The sequence below is a fragment of the Gopherus flavomarginatus genome, chromosome 4 (genome assembly GCF_025201925.1).
Source record: "Gopherus flavomarginatus isolate rGopFla2 chromosome 4, rGopFla2.mat.asm, whole genome shotgun sequence".
In the NCBI taxonomy this organism is placed as follows: domain Eukaryota; kingdom Metazoa; phylum Chordata; order Testudines; family Testudinidae; genus Gopherus; species Gopherus flavomarginatus.
Genome location: NC_066620.1, coordinates 62,209,525 through 62,230,441, shown reverse-complemented (window position 1 = coordinate 62,230,441; position 20,917 = coordinate 62,209,525).

Below are 20,917 nucleotides of genomic sequence, written 5' to 3'. Positions count from 1 at the left end.
CCACTAAACTGGACTGGATTTGAAGGACACTTCGTGCCATTGACCGGATTGCTTCAAAGAGCTCTTCGTTCTTGCTTGCTAGGGAGACATTCTACTTTAATAGCACACACAGCAATGTAATGGTTTAGGGCATCTAATCACTTGTCGTATTCTCCCCCAGAAGTAGATGCAACTCAGTGGAGGATTAAGTAATCCCGGCGATTAGTTTGTGTGTGTATCAGTTTTCCATTTGTAAGGACTTTCATGGGTTCTCTAAGGTGACAGGCACCAAGGTCTGAATTCATCCCTGCACAAGGAGCAAAAAGGAAGGAGAACTGCTGAGGAGAGTTGAGCTCATGAGTCAGGTTAATTAAAGCAAAATTGAAGGCCTCCCTAGCTTGTACCCCCCTGCAATAGCCCCATGGAAGATGAAGGATGGTCTAGCGTTTAGGCCACTAAACCTGGTTTGCTGCATTGTGTAGACAAGCCCTCTGAAATGCCATGGAGAGAGGTGTGGCACCCCTCAAAGGGAGCTTGGCACACAAGTCTACTCAGTATTTGTGGATTTAAACCCTTTCCTGGAATTAGGTGCCTATGCCAGACCCAGTTAGTAATGTTTCACAAAAAATAAACCAGGAGGAGGAGATGGAGGAGTCACCACTGCCGCCCATATACCTAACAGCCCATTGGTTAGAGCTCTGATGTGGAAGACCCAGGTTCAGATCCCCACTCTGAGTCATTCAGAGCAGATACTCAAGATCAGAGTCAACCTGAGGGCAGAATGCCCTAATCATTCTAGGGTATTCAGAGAGCTCACAATCTGTCCTGCTGAAGCTGTTCCACTCTGTATAGAATACTTGAATATTCATTAGGCCAGAGAAAGAAAGAAAGAGACTGGCACACACACAATACTCGAGTGCTTATAGCCCTTAGACCCAAGTTCAAGTCCATGAATATTTAGCTAGGCACCAAGCCCTCATCTCTGTACCACAGTTCACTCATCTGGAAAACAGGCATAACATTGCTTCCCTACATCACAGGAAGGCTCTGAGGTGCTTAGATACAACCCCTCATGGGGGCTTATGGCTACCTTAGATAAATAGGTAAGTCATGGGAGCACTGCAGAATATCTGGGACAGAAACATCCCAGCCATGCCTCTAGAACACCTACTCTAGTGGGAGAGTGTGTGTGTGTGTGTGGCGGGGGGTTGCTGTTTAAATGCCTTAAGGACTCTTGGCATAAAGAGGCTACATGGCACTGCTGAATTTCTCTGTATGTGAATACATAAATAAATATGCATATTAATGTTACATATCTATACACACACAGTACTGTCGTCCACTCTTTGGTTGGAGGTTTCAGAGAACTAAAAATTACCATTTCTAACTTATTCTCCCCTTCTCTCAGCAAAGCAGTACCCCATGGACTACATAAGGATTGCTGAACCAGTGAAAATGAGTCACTGAAATACCTACTAAAAAACCTACACCCGTCCCACCTCTTTTCCAGGGATCCTGCTCACTTTCCATGTCTTGTATGTTGTTTATTAAACATCATCATGTATTGGAAGTGTCAACATGTTTGCAGAGTATTTTTAAGTCATTGGTTTTGCTTAGCAAACAGCAATGGCAGACCTGTGGATTGTGGGCTCAGGGACCTTGCCCAGAAGTGCAGAAGCCACCTCCTAGACTGAAATATTAGGATGGACTGGTGATTTGCAAGAGGGTTGTAGAGGAGCCAAACACACCTGGCTTTAGGTATGAGATGTGAGGCCACTAAATGGCAATAGATCATTTGCACAGAGCAGTTCTTAGTGTTTCTCTGCAGCAAGCTGATATTGAATACAAATAAAGGTAGCCGTCTAAGGTTTGTTTTCTTGCCCCAGCTACATTAGAATTGGATCACTCTGAACATTTAGGGTGCAGTTTTCAGATGCACTCCATACCTATCTATCTCTCCTCCTGCTGAAGTCAGTGGTAATAAGTACTTTTCAAAATCCTACCCTTAGAGTCCAATCTGGCAGATGTTTGCATTGGGACACTCCACAGCCAGCCCAGAAGAGCCCCATACTCAGAGTGCTCATCTTCAGAGCACTGAGAGAAGTTTTCATTTTGAGTTCATGGCTTGTGCTGAGCAACAGTCAATCCAAAGCCACAAAGTATATATTTGTGAGGGAAGGAGAAAGGGTGGGGGACAGGAGTGGCACACTGAACATAGGAATTACCATGCAAGAAGAAGCAAACAGTCCATCTAGTATGGAATCTTGTGTCCCGTAGACATTGCTGAATTCTTCAGAAAAAGCCGTAAGACTATATGGGATGAGAATGGGAAATGTTTTCCAGGACCCCCCGTGTTGATCAGCTTAACTCTAAACGAATACTGATCATCATCATCATTTTTAATCCTAGTAAATAGCACAGCTAGTTGAATAGTAAACAAACAGATGTGATGATTTTAACGTATAATAGCAACGAATTTGGTTCACAATAATTTATGGGTTCACGTGATTTGTTATTCAGAAGTATCCAAATGACAGCAAAGTATTTGTGAAAATGTTTGCAAATCCCAAAAGCTTCAGAAATTTTTCAACATGATTCTTGGTTCCTCCAAAAGTCCCTACCAATAATGCATTATCTATCATTCATGACTCATTCTCCTTGTTTTAAAAAAGTCTCAGTCAACCATTCATGGAGTAGAAACACCACTATGTGACTGGAGATGACCAATTCCAAATACCAACTAGTCAAAATGAACAGTTCATTGATTACTTTAGATGAATAATTTCAGACTATGGAAAGAATAAATCTGAAAAAGAATAAGCTGCAGTTTGAGAATGATTCACCTAACCAAAGCATTGCATATTTGCAATGAATATTATTGGAAATTAATAGCTTGACCAGCTTTGCTCTGTAGTGTAATGGCAGATGCTATAGGTGTCTAATCCTCCCTCCTGCCCCCATTCCCTTTAATCTTACTAAGCCATTTGTCTAGGTTTGTTACAGTCATCAGTTCCAAAGATGATGGCAAATGTGTTTTTCCATACTGAATGAGGAGCTGCAGTATATCTATGACTGTGCCCTACTTGATAAAGCATATGTATGAAATGCTATTCTTTAGGAAGGATTGCAATTCAGTACCTAGTTACATAAAAGGGAAATCAAACTGAGTGCAATGGCTGCCACTTACCCAAGAGATTACAGGTCAAGGTTTCCTTACTAAAGCAGTAGTTACTGCAAAGGACCAGGAGACAGTAATTGTGGGGGGTCTATGCCCAACTCTCCCACTGATTCATTGTGCTACCACCAGCAAGTTACTTAACATTTGCACACCTCAGTCTCCCGTTCTGAAAACAAAGAGGATACCTAACAGGGGTATTGTAGAGGTTCTTTTCATTCATTTTTGGAGAGCTCTTGGAGATCTTCTGATGAAAGGTGTCATCTGGCAAATTTTTAAATATTTACAAAAAAAAACACAAGCCCCCCCCCCCGCCCCCAAAACTATTAATGTAGGACCTATGTACTTGCAGAACTAAATTTACTCTAAATCCTGGTAAAGCAGTTTAAATTAACTTGTTGGCCTTGTGGGTTAGGATGAGGGCAGGTCTTTGACTGTGGAGGTTTGCATTACAGGGCTGTGGAGGTATGCATTACTGCATACAGTAGGTTTGTATTACAGGGCTTGCTTCAAAGCCCACAAATCCTCCCTGTTTGTAGGGAAAGAGGTCAATCCCTCTCCCTTTTTCTACCTACACTTCTGTGCAGAGTGAGACTGAGTTTTATGCTGGCTGTTTGTAGTGGGGCCACTGAGCCAGCTGGCTAGCTGCTATCGCCTTTGACAGCTGTTCTTAACACCTAACCTGAAAATTTCCAAATGCAATAGTGCCTCCTGAGTTTGAAGAACTAGCCCAAAAGAGAATTAAGGAAAACAAAAAAAAACAAATACAAGAGAACAAGCACTGTTTAATAATAGCTTTTATTTAAGCATAGAAAGATTGCTATGTGTTTAGAAACACAAGCAGCAGTGTAAGCAGCAAAAAAGCCAACTCATCCCAACGACTGTCAGTCAGGAATTCTATACACCCCCCTGTAACTACAGTCATTAAGCACAAGTACAAGTCGGACACATGCAGCTGGTCATTAAGATCTCTGGGCACTAAACCCCACCAGTAATATCAAAAGTTGAAGTAGTGCAGAATGCAACAAGATCTACTGATGGGACTGGAGCAGCGCCAGCCTTCAGTACACTTTGCGACCACTGAGGCGCTGTTATTTCTGTAGTACACACAGGGAGAGAGAGGAGGCAAAGATCAAGGACTAGTGGTTTTGATGGGACCAGCCCCACAGAGGCAGCATATAGGGGTGTCTGTGCATACTCCTAACTGCCTCTGCTCCTGTGTTTGAGATACAGCAACAAATGTGTGTGGTGGAGAGGAGACAGTGAGGAGGATTGTGTCTGATCCCACTTATTGTTAGAGAGGAAAGGAAAGCGTTCTGAGCCTGTAGGATCATGTAGGGGAGGTAGGGGACACTCCAAGCCTGGCAGTGTCAGGTATGAGTGTGTTAAGAGGGTGGGGGAGTTTGAGTTACGGAGAGGTTCAGTCGGAAGAGGAGGGGTTCTCAGCCTGGGGGACAGCAGTGTGTGTGTGTTCGGGGAAGGGAGGCTACAGTGTTGCTAACTGACAGTTGTAAATCTTGCAATATTTAGTGTTTTCCTTAGAGTCTCAGCTCTCTGAATCATGAGATTTCATGACAATCTCAGCTTCCAAAACACAAAAGCATCATCATCTAGTCCCCATTGTTCATCCTCCCCCCCAAAAAAGTGCAAAACTCAGAAGGCAAATAGTATGTTTTTAAAAAACATCAGAATCTTTTTATGACGAAGATAGTCTTATGAGTTTTGGGGGGTTGATTCATGGTGTTCACATTCTTGGGTTGGCAATCACTAGGGATGTTTCTGAGGAGATGGGGTGTGGGTTAGGGGGAGTTGAGGAGGGTTGGGAGCCTCTGAGTTGGATGGGAGAATTAGTTGGATTGGAGAGCAGAGTGAGACAGCACTGAATGGAGCATGGAAACAGGTCAATTGATGAATGGTTGTGCATGCATGTGAGAAAAACACACACACAGTGGTAGAAGGGCATGAGCAGGTGGCAACATAAGAGCTAGATTAACGGGGAGAGAGTTTGAGACTAATAGCAAACAGTGAAAAGGTTCACAGAAGGATAACTAATTTTTTCCCTCCCACCCTACCCTTCACTGTGTCCCAGTTTTTCCTCTTTCTAGAAGGGGCAGAAGATAGCACCCATTTCTCTTTCCACTTCCCCCACAGACTTCTTTACTACCCACCCAAATGACACCCATGATTACTGTCCCAGTTTCTACTTTGAAAATAAGGTCAACTTGCAGGGAGGGCTCAAAAACAAGATTGATACCTGCAACCTCACCAGTTATTTTGGGCACCAGGCCCCACTGGAACATTAGCTGTGACAAAGAATCATTTTTTCCCCCTTGTATGCCGGCTTATAGAGTCAATAGGAACCAAGCAAGCCCCTAATGTTTAGTCAACCAACATGGCAGACCGACAATGACACCTTAAGTTGATGGAGAAAGATTATTGTTCAAAGCACATATCTACACATATTCAGTAGGTGTAGCAATTGCTTTTCCACTTGCTCTGTGTTTTAGTATTTTTGTAGCCCTGTGGAAAAAAAAGTTGACTCACCACAGCTGTCTCCTCATGGCCAGGTGTGATATTGCAGTCTCCCTCCTCCAATGCCCCCTGGCAAGAGTCACTCTGGTGATCTGCCTCTTCTCATGACTCAGCTCTCCAGTCAGATCACATTTTATTATCATCCCTTTCAGGGTAATAGGAAGTCCAGCGTCCTTACATCAGGTTTTGGTCTCTGATTCTGAACCCCCCATCTTTTACACACTTCCATCCCAAGGCATTCAGAAGTCCTTATTCTCTCTGAGGAGGGGTTTCTCACCATATTCCTTGGTAGTCAGTAGGGGAAGCAAGGCCTTCCCTCTCCTCTGGGTTCCAGTATGGAGATCCTATAAAAAGGCAGCCAAAGTACATATATTCAGACCCACTTCCTGCTGCCTTCCTATGCTTCTTCCTTCCTCAGCTTGCAAAATAGGCCTTTCCCACAGTGCCCTCTTGGACCCACTGCATACCTGTATTTCAGTCAGGCTCTCAGAGGTTTCAAACTTCACCCCTCCCTCAGGGCCATGACTAGCTAGCAGGATTCTCTCCTGGAATTCTCCAACAAATTCCCAAACAAAAATACAACTTTAAACCACTTCAGTCCTTCACAAGTCTTCCCTAATAGTCTGCTCCTTATTTCTCTCCCCCACTTCCTCTTTGCTAGGTCTCTTCCTAAGCTTTTCTGTCTTGTTAAGGAAATCTCAGACTCCTTCTAAGGTGGCCCTGCTAATTGATCTACTTAACACCCCGCCAGTGATCAAAAGGAATGTTAATTGAGTTCTGAAGCTCCCATTAACCCTCTCAGTACCAGTGTGAGGTATACACTCCATCACAAGCTCCCATTGCTGTTATATCTGAGCACTTCACAATCATATTGGAATGTGTGTATCCTTACTTCCCTTTTAATCAATAAAGTATTATTATCACCCTTTTATAGATGGGGAAACAGAGGCACAGATATTAAAGTGACTTGTTTTAGGTCACCTAGGAAGTCTGTGGCAGCACTGGGAATTAAACCCAGATTTCCAGAGTCCTAATCCTGTGCCTTACTACAAAACCTGCTGTCATAAACAGATAGCTAAGGGTTAACGTCTCTTTCACCTGGAAAGAAGTAATCTGAAACACCTGACCAGAGGACCAATCAGGAAACAAGACTTTTTCAAATCTGGGTGGAGGGAACTTTGTGTGGGAGTCCTTTGCTCTTTTGCCTGTACTCTCTCGGCTATGAGGAGTGAATTTTTCTATTTCCTGCTTTCTAATCTTCTGTTTCCAAGTTGTGAGTACAAAGATGGTTTGTTGTTTTGTATTTACATGTCTATAGTTGCTGGAGTGCTTTAAATTGTATTCTTTTTGAATAAGGCTGTTTATTCAATATTCTTTTAAGCAAATGACTCTGTATTTGTCACCTTAATACAGAGAGACCATTTTTATGTATTTTTTTTTCTTAAAAGAATTGAGGCCACAGCTCAGTGGACCTTTAGCAGAGGTGGCAGCTGAAATGCCTAAGGAGAACATGAACGACTATAAACTTTTTCAAACCAAGGCCAGATACAGAATGGAGATAACCCCGGATCATGCACGTCAGCGTTTCAGAACCCAAAAGTGGAAACCAGACGTGTCATTTCCCAAACACGCCTACTACGTTGGAAAAAATTATGAGGCCTGGATATCAGGACACAATGTTAAAACCTTGGAAGAACTGCACCTCCTCATACAAATGGAGCAGTTCTTGGATGGTGTTCCTGAGGCCATAACACGGTACATACAAGATGGAAAACCCAAAAATCTTGCTGAGGCAGGGGAGATTGGAGCCAGATGGATGGAAGTGGCAGAAAGCAAGAAAGCTATGGTCAAGGGGAACGAATACCCCAGGGGGCACACCGACCATAAACCCTACAACCGAGGACAGCCAAAGACCCCACATACAACCCAAGTAAAGCCACAGACGCCCTATTCTTTCACCTCATCAGTCTCCAGTAACTCACCTCGGCCCAGTGACCCATCAGATGGAAGATGCTTTAAGTGTAATGAACTGGGACATATCAAGGCCAACTGTCCAAAGAACGCCATCCGAGTGCAGTTCATTACACCACCATCACACCAAAGATCCCCAGGCCCAGATGCCTCTCAAATACCCTTGGAGCAAAGGAAAAAAAAATACATAAAAATGGTCTCTCTGTATTAAGGTGACAAATACAGGGTCATTTGCTATCCCAATTTCCCCATTGAAACTGCAGGGGGAATGTAGGCAGTGAAAAGTAACTATCAGAGTTGCAAGTTGGCCAACACCTTGCTTTTATGAGAAATATGATCATTAAAATAGGAACATAACTCCCCCAGAAGTGGATGTGGTCTCTGTTTTATCCCTGTGTGATCTCCAGCAGCTGCACAGCACTCCTCATTATAAATTAATAAACATGCAGAGGGCAATGAGGGATTTTTTTCTCCCTTTATTGGATGGGGGAAGATGACACAAGCAACTTCTTCTCTACTCTTGCATGCCAGTGCCCCCAGCCAACTGGGGGCCCCTGGAAAAATGGGTGCCCCTATAGCTCGACCCCAGAATGGGGCAGAATGGGGGTGGGAGTGTAGGCGGAAGGGGTGGGGAGTGAAATCTGGTCTGGTCAGTGAAATCAAAGGTTCACCCACCAGAGTTCACTGCAGGATTTGGGCCACAGTGAACAAATAGCATAGGTTTGACCTTCATCTCCTTGCATGTATGTTTGTTTGTTTGTTCAGTCTGGTCCTGATTCTCCCCGCTGCAACTTGACAGTCATTTATACCTGCACAGAGCAGGTATAAAACACTACCAGATAGAATGATGGCCTTTCCTCCCCATCCACGTCACACAGGTGTAGATGATGACACAAGTTACAATGCAGGGGAGCCTTGTTACATGAAGTTTAAATTGGACCCTGGTGCAGAAGTGAATAACAATAGGACCCAAATTATATGAATGCTTAAATCTCTCCCACCCCTAGAAACTGTTTGGTTATGGAGGGTAGCTGCTAGATGTGAGAGTTGTCTCCACTGCACTCTGCATGCATGAAAACAATACAAATAGATGATTTCTCCGGTGTGGCTAAATTGTGCTACATGCAGTGCTGGGGTGATAAAGGTGGCTTTAAGTCATCTTTTCAGCTCCTTAATCCTGGCCAGATCAGGACTGGGCACTCTTCCAGGGCAGATTACAGCAGTCATGTAAGGTCCCACTGCTAAATCCTTGAGTAGACTCAGCAACTATGGAGGGGACTGCTGACTGCGCTGCAGGCATGAGGCAGGAAGCTCTGATACAAATCCAAATTTCCCCAAAGTTTAATAGAACTTGGACCCAACATTCTGAGTCAGATCCATCTCTAAATGTTCTCTACTTTATTTTGTACAGGTAGTGAAGTCTTAAATCACACAAAGAACTCACTACAGCAATCAATAGTGTGACCTTATCTGGAACACTGTGTACATTACTGGTCATTCCTTGTCAAAAAGGCTACTGAACTAGGGGGGATTCACAGAAGAATGTCAAGCACAATCAAAGACCTGGAAAAAAATCTCTCATGACACTGATTGGGACTGTTTACCTTAGAAAAGAGATTAATAAAAGGAACACGATATAAGTATATAAAATAATGAATGCTCTAGAGAAGATAGGTTGGGGCTCCTTGGCTCATAACACAAGAACAAGGGGTGATTTGTGGCAGAGGAAATACTTGTTCACACAACACATTGTTAGACTGTGGAACTCATTGCTACAGAATGTCATTAAGGCCAAGAATTTAGCAAGATTCAAAGAGGGATTAGAAATGTATATAGATAACAAGAATATCCAGAGTTATAAGAATTAATGATTAAAAAAAGAATATTGGAAGGGATATAAAGTCTCTCGCTTCAGGATTTAAGCTAACCTCTAACTATTAGGGGTTAGGATGAGACCTTCATAGGGGGAAGATTATCCAATATCTGCCTAATGCAAGTAATCTTGCACCTTCAGTGCAGGCTATTGTCAGAAATAGGACACTGGACTAGATGAGTCTGAGGCAGTCTGAAAAGTCCTGTATTCTTACAGAAACTCTGCAATTACATCCTTGCTGAGAAACTGAAAGTAACTATGAGCTTTTTAAGTGAGAATTAATATTGTGTGGATTAGCCTAATGCAGATTAACAAGACTGTGCTTCATGGTATCTGTATTCAGTTTGATCAGAAAATCTCTTTTCTTTCTTGCCCGCACCTCTCCAATTCTTTTCCTCTCCACTGCTCTTTGTCTGCATAGAACAGCTTATCCAGGCCTTGAAATGTCCAGTGGCACAACATGTTTGGGAAACCCTGTACGAAATTGCCTGACTGAGCAACCGTTGCACTGGGGGTGTTTGGTGTGAATGAAATGGGTTTAGGGTCTTTTCACCCAATGTTCCTTGGCCAAAAGCAGGGAAAGCACATTAGAATTGGAAACACTCTATGCAGAGCATACCGTGCCAGACTCCCAACTGGCAGTTAGAACCATTATAAACAGCTCTCATAGAAATACGTGTTCTCCAGTAAATATGGATTTTAATGTCAAAATAACTTTCAAGACCTTTAGGATGTTGGAGAATTTCAGGAGTCCTGTCTGTGCTGATCATGCTTGCTGAATTATCATCACAGGGCCATAGGGTACAACTCCCATCCCCTCGGGGTATAATGCAGGACTAGATTGTGGTTCCAGTCAGCTACTCCAATCCTTGGCCCCAGCCAGCTCTGCCAATGAACCTCAGATGCAGAATGCACTCCCACTCCAGTGCTGAGACCTCACCCAACCCTGCCAACAAACCTCATTTGTGATCTATGATAACCCCTGCTGTTCCATATCTGGGCCTCTCCTGAGCTGGGAGTGATATTTAACTGTATTAGCTGTAATGTGATGAGAACCTGAAGAAAACCTCTATTGGCAGAGGTTCTCAGATTGTGGTCTGTTCAAGTGAGCTCCATTCAAGCGGTCCACAGATATTTCCCTCTAAGGTGCGCACCTGGGCAGCTGCACACAAGAGAATGAAGGGCCATCCACCTAATTAGTGGAATTGCACAGGCATGGGTCCACTAAATAGGTGCCTGGATCCTGGAGAAGATGCACATGTAAGGTGAGGTGGTGGCCTTAGGAGGAATACTGGGTAGATGGGAGGGGGCAGTGGGGTCAGAAGACGGGGTGGGGGGAATTTGGGACATATAGGGCTGTGGTGGCCAGAGAAAGAGGTGACTTTCTCCAGCTCCATGGCTGCAGCTGCTGGGGAGAGACCCATCCTCCTTCCCAGCCCCAGCTCAGGGTCTGCTGCATCAGGGGAGAAAGGGCACATATATTGCATTAGAAAGGCAAGACTACTGATATTAAAATATGAGATGTGCGCTTTTATCTGTAGAACAAAAAAACCCGTTAAAAACAAAACTTAATAATAATAATAATTAACTGTAGTTAGCTAACAGTAGAAACAACATTTGGAAAAATCATAAAGCCGAGACCCTCAGCAATTTCCAAGTGGTCCATGGAAAAAAAAAAGGTTGAGAACCACTGCTCTATGGCTATTACTGCATCTGACCCAAGCCGAGATGCAAACTCAGATCTGCATCAAAGGCTGGTGTACTAAACTACTGTGCCACTGAACGGCCCATGCATAATTTACACTCACTGCGACAGCTTCTGATCATGTAACAAGGCTGTAAATTCTGAGCAACTCCACTGACAGCAATGATGGGCATGGAGCAAGAGTGACTGACTACTGATATGAGCCCAGCATGGGACACTGGCCCCAGAAATGCAGACACATTCCTAGCATCAAGGTCTAATTAAGTGACAGTTTGTTGGTACCACTGTTCCAGCCACTAGCCTGCTGACTCACAAGTGCTGCGTACGTGATGAAAGATGCATTGGTGGAGTGGCAGCAATCTGTCAGAATATGCTAATGTGCTTCCCCTTTAAACAACATGGCCACCTTTCAACAAATGGCGGACAGCAGTCCAGTGGTTTGAGGAAAGTGTTATCTGTTTTTTCTAGTGCTCTGAGATTGCAAGCATGGGTTAGTGAGTGCTGTTAAAGGTACTTGTTTAATAGCTGTGGAGAGCGAAGTCCTCTCTCCGCAGCAGAGATATGGGCAGTGGCCTATGCTGGCAAAGGAGATACAGGCACTAGTATGAGCAACACAAGTGTCCCCCTACACCATGACACTGTCATGTGAATTTGCTTCAAACCGGGCCTGAATGGACAAGGCCAAATGCATCACTGAGGAGTAGAGTAACCCTATGGATGAATCTGGCCCATCCCACGTGGTGGCAAAGGGGTGGTCAGTCTTCAGGACCCATTCAATCCTTGGCCTCTGCTGAGTCTGCCATAAAACATGTCAATTGTAGTGTTTAATAATAATACTTAGCTCTTACATAGCACTTTTCATCAGTAGAGCTCGAAGTGCTTTACCATGGACGTGAGTATCATTACTCCTTTTACAGATGGGGAAACCGAAGCACAGAGGGGTGAAGTGACTTGCCCAAGTCACTTCACCATGGAGGTGAGTATCATTACTCCTTTTACAGATGGGGAAACTGAGGCACAGAGGGGTGAAGTGACTTGCCCAAGGTCACCCACCAGGCCAGGGCATACAACCCATGTTTTCTAAGTCTTAGTCCAGTGCCCTAGACACTAGGCCATACTCCCCTTCTAACACCAACTGACTTTTTTCCAAAGCCCCCAGATATGAGGTACTTTCAGTCATACTAACTTTGTTCAGAGACCTAGACTATACCTACACTACAGCACTTGCAGCTGCGCCACCATAACGCTTGTGGTGAAGATACTCTTAGCCATCAGGGGAGAGCTCTCCTGCTAGCTTAGTAACTCCTGCTCCCACAAGAGGTGGCAGCTAAGTCAGCAGGACAGGCTCTCCTGCCAACGTAGCGCTAGCTACATGGGTGCTCGGGTTGTTATAATTTACGTCGCTCAGGGGTGTGGATTATTCACACCCTGAGTGACATAAGGTATACCGAAGTATCCTGTAGTGTAGACAAGGCCCCAGAAAAGAGAGACTCTGTATCCCATTACTATTGCTGGAGACAGACATCCACCCGGCCTCTTGCAATGCGAACAACAAAATGTTATCGTTCAGGAAACCAACAGTTGCAACTAGCAATCACCACTGATATTGATTAAAAAATCACTCCCATTAGGTAGCCATGCAGTGCAAAGATATATGCAGGAGATAAAACATCTTCAGAATAGCTCCTGTTTTCCTCTTTCATACTTCATTTATTACTGGGCATTTGATCAAAGATAACAACAAGACTTCCCAGAAATCCAAAGCAAAAGAGAGAAGGAAACAAGACTAACCATTTGCCATTAAACTCTAAAAAATTTAGATAATGCTCACAAATAAATGTCCGAAATAATTACCCAGGATCTGCCAGCCGCCCTCTCTAGCTCTCTTGCCAAATGCATTGGTTTCCAAGAATCACCAGGCTCAGATGAGCTCAGAGACACAGTGAAGCAGGAGAAATTACCTCTGGGCTTCACTGGGCCCTGCTGCAACCACTTACTCGTGTGCAAGGTGGGTGTAAAATGCTGCCAAACAGTATGACCAGAGTTTTCTGAGTCACTAACACTCTGCACTAGTGCAAATAAGTGCACTTAGCAGTGGAGAATCTGGCTCTTTTTTAAAAAAAAACGTTGCCTCTGCGATACATGAGGAGGTTTAAACAGAATTTTAACAGCCGTGAGGAACAGCCACAGAGGTCTGCTCAGTAAGGGCATGTCTATACTACAAAATTAAGTTGACCTAAGTTTAGAGGACCATGTTTCCCAAAATGAAAATGCTGCTCCTTACCCCCCAAAATGTTCCCCTGCATCCCCCTAGAGGGACACACCCCACCTTCTTGGCAAAACTGGGCATTTGTCCCATTTGCTCTTGCCACCTGGTTCTCAGCTGGCAAGAGCAAAAGAGACAAATGCCCAGTTTTGCCAAAAAAGTCAGGAGACCCGGGACAGGGTTCAAAAAGGGGACTGCCCCAGCCAAATAGGACATAGAGTCACCCTACCTAAGTGATGTTGCCACACCATTGCAGCAGTAATTAAATCTCTTTTGCATGTCCACAGTTCGCTTCTTGTGTCAGCAATGCGTGTCCTCACTAGCAGCATTTGCATTGCTGCGGAGAGCAGATATCCCACTGTGCAAGTCGCTACCATCTTATACCGGGGTGACTGGGAACATGATTTCAACATCCATAATGCTGTGTTCTCAAACCCATAATTTCATCTGTACCCCATAATGTTTCATGCCTCTTTTAAAAAATTCCAGCAAACTCATGTGTCCCTCCTCATTGTCCACCATCTGTGTCAGAAGCATGGATCCTGCTGTACACTATTGTAATGAGCATTACAAGCACAAGGTACCTCATCTTGCAGTATTTGCAGCGCCACCTAGGAGCAAGATGATTCCTTGGAGACTGGATTGCTGTGGGACATAGAAAGAAAACATATCAAAGCTGTTGGCGGCATTCATGGAGCAGCTGCAGATGGCGGAGTGCCAGGTCTGGGCCTAACAAACAGGCACTGATTGGTGGGACTGCATTGTAATGCAGATTTGGACAATGAGCAGTGGCTGCAAAATTTTTGGATGTGCAAGGTCACATTCCTGGATCTGTGTGCAGACCTCACCCCAGCCCTCCAATGCAGCAACATGAGAACGAGATCCACACTGACAGCAGAGAAGCTAGCAGTGAGTGCTCAGTGGAAACTTGCAACATCCGATTGCTACTGATCAATCGGGAATCAATTTGGAGTTGGAAAATCCACCATGGGGGTTATTATGATGCAAGTGTGCAGGGCTATTAATCACCTCCTTCTATGCAGGACTATGACTCTGGACAATGTGCAGGACACAGTGGAGGGTTTTGAAGCAATGGGTTTCCTGAACTGAAGTGCGGTGACAGATGGCATGTATATCCATGGGTGGCAGATACCATAGGCTGGGGGAGGCTATGCCTCCCCAACAGCCAGGCATGGCCCCGCCCCCTCGCTATGCCTCCAGGCTCCCCTCTTCCTGCCCGCACTGTGTACGTCACTGTACAGCTCCAGTCCCCATGTACAGTGGTCGTGGCTCAGGCTGCGGACGTGCATCACCCTCCCTCCTGGTGCTCCAGCGCTGAGAGGGACTAGCCTGGGGCAGGGGCCAATGGCTGTGGTAGGGCGGGAGGGTCTTGGTTCCAACGTGGGGGAGGGGGAAGCAGGGCTGCCCAGAGTATTCAGGGGGCTTGGGGTCTTTGGCAGGGGGCCCCAGTTTCGGCAGTAATTCGGTGATGGAGGGGTCCTTCCACTCTGGGACCCGCTGCCAAAGTGCCCCAAAGACCCAAGGCGGGGGCCCCCTGCTGCTGAATTGCCGCCAAAGACCAGGCACTTTGGCGGCGGGTCCCGGGGTGGAAGGACCCCCAGCCACGGGTCTTCGGGGCACTTCAGAGGTGGGTCCCAGAGCAGAAGGACCTCCTACAGCCGAATTGCCACCAAAGACCCGGAGCAGAAGGAGGTCTGGGGGCCCAGGCCCCACAAGAGTTTTCCGTGGTCCTCAGAGCAAGTGAAGAGGCCTGCTCCTGGGGCCCCAAAAAACTCTTGTGGGGGCCCCTGCGGGGCCCGGGGCCTGGGGCAAATTGTCCCACTTCCCCCCCCCCCCGGCAGCCCTGGGAGGAGGTTCATGGAAGGGGCAGGGCTGGGGCTAGTCCCAGAGTACATCAACGGAAAGGGCTACTTTTCTATGGTATGGCAAGTGCTGGTGGATGACCATGAACACTTTACCGACATCAGTGTGGGCTGGTCAGGCAAGATGCATGACATGCGCATTTTTAAGAACACAGGACTTCAAAAGTTGCAAGCAGGAACTTTCTTTCCACACCGACGGATCACCAGTGGGGATGGTCAAATGCCAATAGTGACCCCGGGAGACCCACTCTAAGGCCTGATCTACACTGGGGGTGAAGGGGGATCAATCTAAGTGACGTACTTAGACCTATTCACCGCAGTGTCTTCACCATGGTGAGTCGACTGCTGCCGCTCCCCTGTTGACTCCACCTGCGCCTCTCATGGCGCTGGACTATGGGCATTGACTGGAAAGCACTTGGGGATCAATTTATCGCGTCTTGTCTAGACGCGATAAATCAGCCCCCGCTGGATTGATCACTGCCTGCCCACCCCTTACTCCTATGGCTCATTGAGCCATACACCAGCTACCTCAACTGCATCAAGGTTTGCTTCAACTACCTGCATCTGCTGGGCATAACGAGAGTTGAATGTGCATTTTTTCATTTGCAAGGTCGCTGGCTGTGTCTACTTATGAGATTGGACCTCAGTGAAAAATAGAATATTCCTCTGCATAATATCTGTGAAGCAAAGGCAGAAAAGTTTCTGCCGGGATGGAGGGTGGAGATGGAATGGCTGTCTGCTGATTTTGAGCAGCTGGATACAAAGGCTATAAGAAGAGCTCAGCTCGGAGCTATTTGGCTCAGGGAGGCTTTGAAAGACCATTTCAATAGTGACACACAGTAATGTGTGTTGCTGGAGTGTGCTTTACCTGGCACTGCTCTTTTGCACAGTGACATGAACCTTGTAATGAGTGCTGTGTGTGTGGTAATGTAATAGTGCAGATGCACCTATTACAATTATCTGTGAATGATAGCCCCAGACAGCATATGTTGTGAACGAATGAAGATGAATTAAGTTTCCATAAATAGGCTTTTATTCCATACCCATGCAGACACATTTATAACTGAATGAAACAATAAATAAAGGGGAAACCGCTTTTGAAGGGGAAAGAACAGTCATTTCCATTTCGCAAACACATATTCCAACTGTATCTTTCACAGGTCAGTGTATGTTGGGCTGTGATTGCCTGTACTCCAGAGGCACAGCAACCGGGGGGAGTGGCAAGGGGCCCTCCCACTTTTTGAAAGTGTAGGGGGGCCTGGCCTGTTCACTTTTCACTGGGGCAGACTGCTCCTTTCCCCTCCTCTTCACCAGAGGCTGCCCCCCAGGCCAGACCAGTGTGAAGCCCGGCCGGTGAGCTGTGTGCAGACCCTCCAACTGCCCAGAGTGCAGGGGGACTGCTCTGAGCCCCCAGCCCATGTCCCCATCCCCAGGCTCCCCGCCCAGTTGAGGGCAGGTGGAGAGTCTGCAGCTCTGCTGGCTCATCACAGCTGCCCATGCCGCTCTCCCCGACCCAGCTGGAGGTGGCGGGGCGCACCTTGGAACCGCAGCCTGGACACGATAAGAGCTGTACAGCCCTGGGTGACCTTGGGGGAGGGGGCAGGGACACAGGGCACAGGCTGGGGGCTGCTCAGCCCCCCCAGCTCAGGACAGGCGGAGGGTCTGCTGTGGCTCCCCACAGCTGCCTGCCCAGCTCTTATAGTGGCTGGGCTGCAGCTTTGAGGTGCCCCCCATAGCTGGAGCTGGGTCAAGGAGAACCCTGTGGTCAGCTGTGGGGAGCCTGGGTCCCACCACCTGCCCTGTGCAAGGGGCCCAGGCGACAGGCAGGGGGCTGCTTTCATCCCCCCCTGCAGACAGGAGGTGGGCTCCCCAGCACCGCTCCAGTTTCTGGCTTGTGGGGGGTTGCCTCGGGGGAACACGGCCCCCTTACTCCCACTTTTGGGAGGGCTCTGGCACTCTTGGTGTACTCTTAACCAGGGTGCAGCGGTAGGGGTAATACAGCACCCCCAGACACCACATGGAATGTGTGGGGAATGGGGATATGGAGGTCCCAGAACAGTTTTCTATGCACTGCTGAGGGAGGCGAGCATGGGTCTGTTGAACCTGAAGGTCAGCAAGAGTCTTCAGCATGTCTGCTGCTTGAGAAGTGCTAGCATCTCTGGCTGCACGCTCTTGTCCTTTCCTTGCACCTTTCTTCCCTCCGCTCTATCCCTGTCCATTCAGTCCACGAGGGTGAGCCTCTTTATTCAGTATCTGAAGTAGCAGAGGCTTGCAGGATCTCTTGGAACATGTCATCCCATGTCCTCTTCCTTCTCCTGCTGATCTAGCAGAGCCACTCCACTCGTGTGGATGAAGAGACCCTCAAGGCCACATTTCCAGCTGCCATACAATGCACAGAGGTACTAGTGCAAGTTGTATTCACAACATAAATGGAAACTTGGTATATTGAACTCACTCCCCTTGAGGCACACAAGTTACCAGCACTACGTTCTCACTTCTTCTTCATAGAGCATGGTGGCATTCCCAGGCACGGGGAGTACAGCCCTAGGAGGAGCAGATGAGTTGGGGAAATAAGTGGGGGGGGGGGGCCAGCAGGCATGAGTATGTGCGTACAGAGCAACTGAACTGAACACCTGCACTGTTTTCCAAAGGCAGTGGTGATTTTAACTGATACCCTCAGAAGAGACATAATGGAGGCTGAAATGGAACAGCTCCTGCAGGCATCTGGCTGCAGACTGGGACCCTATGCTGCAAGCCTGTGTGCTTCAAAGGTGCCTGCTGCAGTAGTTGCTGAGTGGTGCGGGAAAGTGTCCTACCGCAGAGGAAGAAATAAGGCAGCCCTCCCCAGAAACCTTTGGCAGAGGATTGCAGACTACCTCCAGGAAAGTTTCCACAAGATCTCTACAGAGGATTCATGAGACATCCTAGTGGACATAAACAAACTACTGTATTCCTCAGCCCCTCCTCTGCCTAACTCTACAGGGGAAAGAATTGTTTTTTGCTTTTCAATCTCCATTTTTTTTCACTAACTTTTCTAGCATAAGTAAAAAAGAGTAAATCATCCCTGCAGTTTCAAAGCAGACTGCATACTTACCAGAGGTTCCTTGCCCTTCATCAGGCTCACCCGTGCTGGACTCTAGGGACTGGCTGGATTGCCTAGGACTCAAAAAACAGGTCCTGGTTCTCTGCAGCTCTGGATCCCCCAGTTGTCTGTCCCCCATACCCCTCCTCCTCTTCCTCATCCACCTCCTCTTCACTGTTCACAGTGGGAGCCTGTAACTCAGGCTCCTCTGAAGTATCCCCAGGGTCTTGGGGTTGGTGGTGTGGTCTTGTCCGAGGATGGCATGCAGCTCTCAGTAGAAGCGGCAGGTCTGCAGTTCCACACCAAAGTGATTGTTGGCCTCCCTTGCCTTCTGGTACGCCTGCCGCAGCTCCTTGGCTTTCCCGTGGCACTGCCATTAGTCCTTCTTGTAACCCTTCTCCTCCATGCCTCAAGCTATCTATTCATAGATGTAGATGTTTCTATGGCTGGCTCAGAGCTGTGCCTGCACAGCCTTTGCTCCTCACGGATCCAGGAGATCCAACACCTCCTGCATACCCCAGGCAGGAGTGCATCTGCTGTGTGGAGCTGGCATGGCCATGGTTGTTAAGTGAGTTCTCCAAGCCAGGCAACCTGGAAATGCAATTTCAAAATTTCATGGGTCTTTAAAGGGAAGGGGAGTGTGCCTGTCCACTCAGCAGCAGAGTTCAAAATGGTGACCAGAGTGGTCAAAGTGGGGCATTGTGGGACACCTCCTGGAGGCCACTGAAGTCAACATAAGTAATGCAGTGTCTACACTGACACTGCATTGACCTAATCTCTGTGCCTCACGTGGAAGTGGAGTTATTATATTGGCTTAGTGGGTGAGTTAGATTGGTGGGAGCTAAATTTAGCGTAGACTCTTAGCCGCCTTGCTTCGGACCCAACGCTGTAATGTAGACCAGGCCTAAGTGTGTGATGTTTGTTTGATGTTTTTCTATTTTAAGGTCTTGGAGAAAAGATAGACAAGAGGGTGGAAGTTCTTTGATCTCTTCTGCATTCTTCCTGAGGGAGTTTTTTTTTTTTTAAAAAAGGGGGTAGCTTCTGCCTCATGAAGGCATTCCCTAACTCCCACCACGTGCACCCTTTGTCTGAGGTGGTCAAATATCTGCAAGGGGTTAATTCCCAATGTATCTTCCACAAGGAATGGGTTTTTCACTGCACATTATGCCCTCCTAATTATAGAACCATATCTCCATTTTATTACCTTTCCCCTTCTCCCCCCACCTCCAGCTTTTTTCCACTGCAATTCTTTGGAGGGAGGGAATAATTAGACTACCTTTTGTGTTTTATTGTTATGGTTTGACAGCTATCAGGGAGAGGGGCAGGGAAATGGTAGTGACCAATCAAAAAGTCCATAAAAGCAACAACATCCTCTGCAAAGTGACTAATGAAGAGAAGCTTCTTAGGGATTTGTTTAAAATGTGTATTTGGTGGGAGCGACAGCTTCGGCAAACCTTCTCAGAACCCAGGAAAAAGGTTAAAACCATCCAATTTAACAGAAAGGTTTATGAGTAGGCTTAAAAGGATTAGGATTTTATCAGTAAATGTTGGTAAACATTGAGTTCACCATACATAGGCAAAGCAATGAAAAACATTTCCACAGATAATCAAAGTGTACAGAGAGGCAAAGGGAAAAAAAGGAAACTTGTTAGGGTTTGTTTTAAGGATATTTACTTTGTATATTTTGACTGTGAGGAGAATTTGTGTTTTATGCAGTGTTGTAGCCATATTGGTCCCCATGAGGTAATAGCTCTGATTGGACTTTTCTCTCTCCCCAATAGAAGTTGGTCCAATACAAGGTATTCCCTCACCCACCTTGTCTCTCTAATTTCTGTTTAACAGTCATAAAAGGTTTATCTTTTTGCATATCAACTTTCACTGTCATTAAATAATTGTCGGACCTCCCCATAAATTCTCACAGCTGTAAAAATTTAAATTGATAAAAATAAAAAAAGCTTAAAAATGGACACCAATATTGCTATCGAAAATTATAAATAAAACTGAATTCTGCCAAGATTATGTATAAGCCCTGGAAACATCATTGCAAGCTGTAACTGAAGAGTAATTCTGTAGCATGATGTCCTTAGCACGCTCAGCAAGTTCAGGTCCTGTGGGACCCTCTAGAGGCTGTCAAAGAACTGGAGCTTGCTTGTTCTTCCAGCAGGTCCCCTAATTACAGCCATAAGGCCTATGGGAACTATTGACTTTGCTTCAGGGCTGGTTTACACTAGGAACTTACACTGGTATAGCCGTATAACTCCCAGTGTAGACAGTGCTAGATTGATGAAAGAATTCTTCCATCAACCCAGCTACCGCCTCTCAGGGAGGTAGTTTACCTATGCTGAAAGGAGAACCCCTCCTGTCAGTGCAGGTCTTGTCTACACTGAAGCACTGTAGTGTTTTAAGTGTAGACATACCCTCAGACTAATAGCTGGCTGTAGCAGAAGGAGA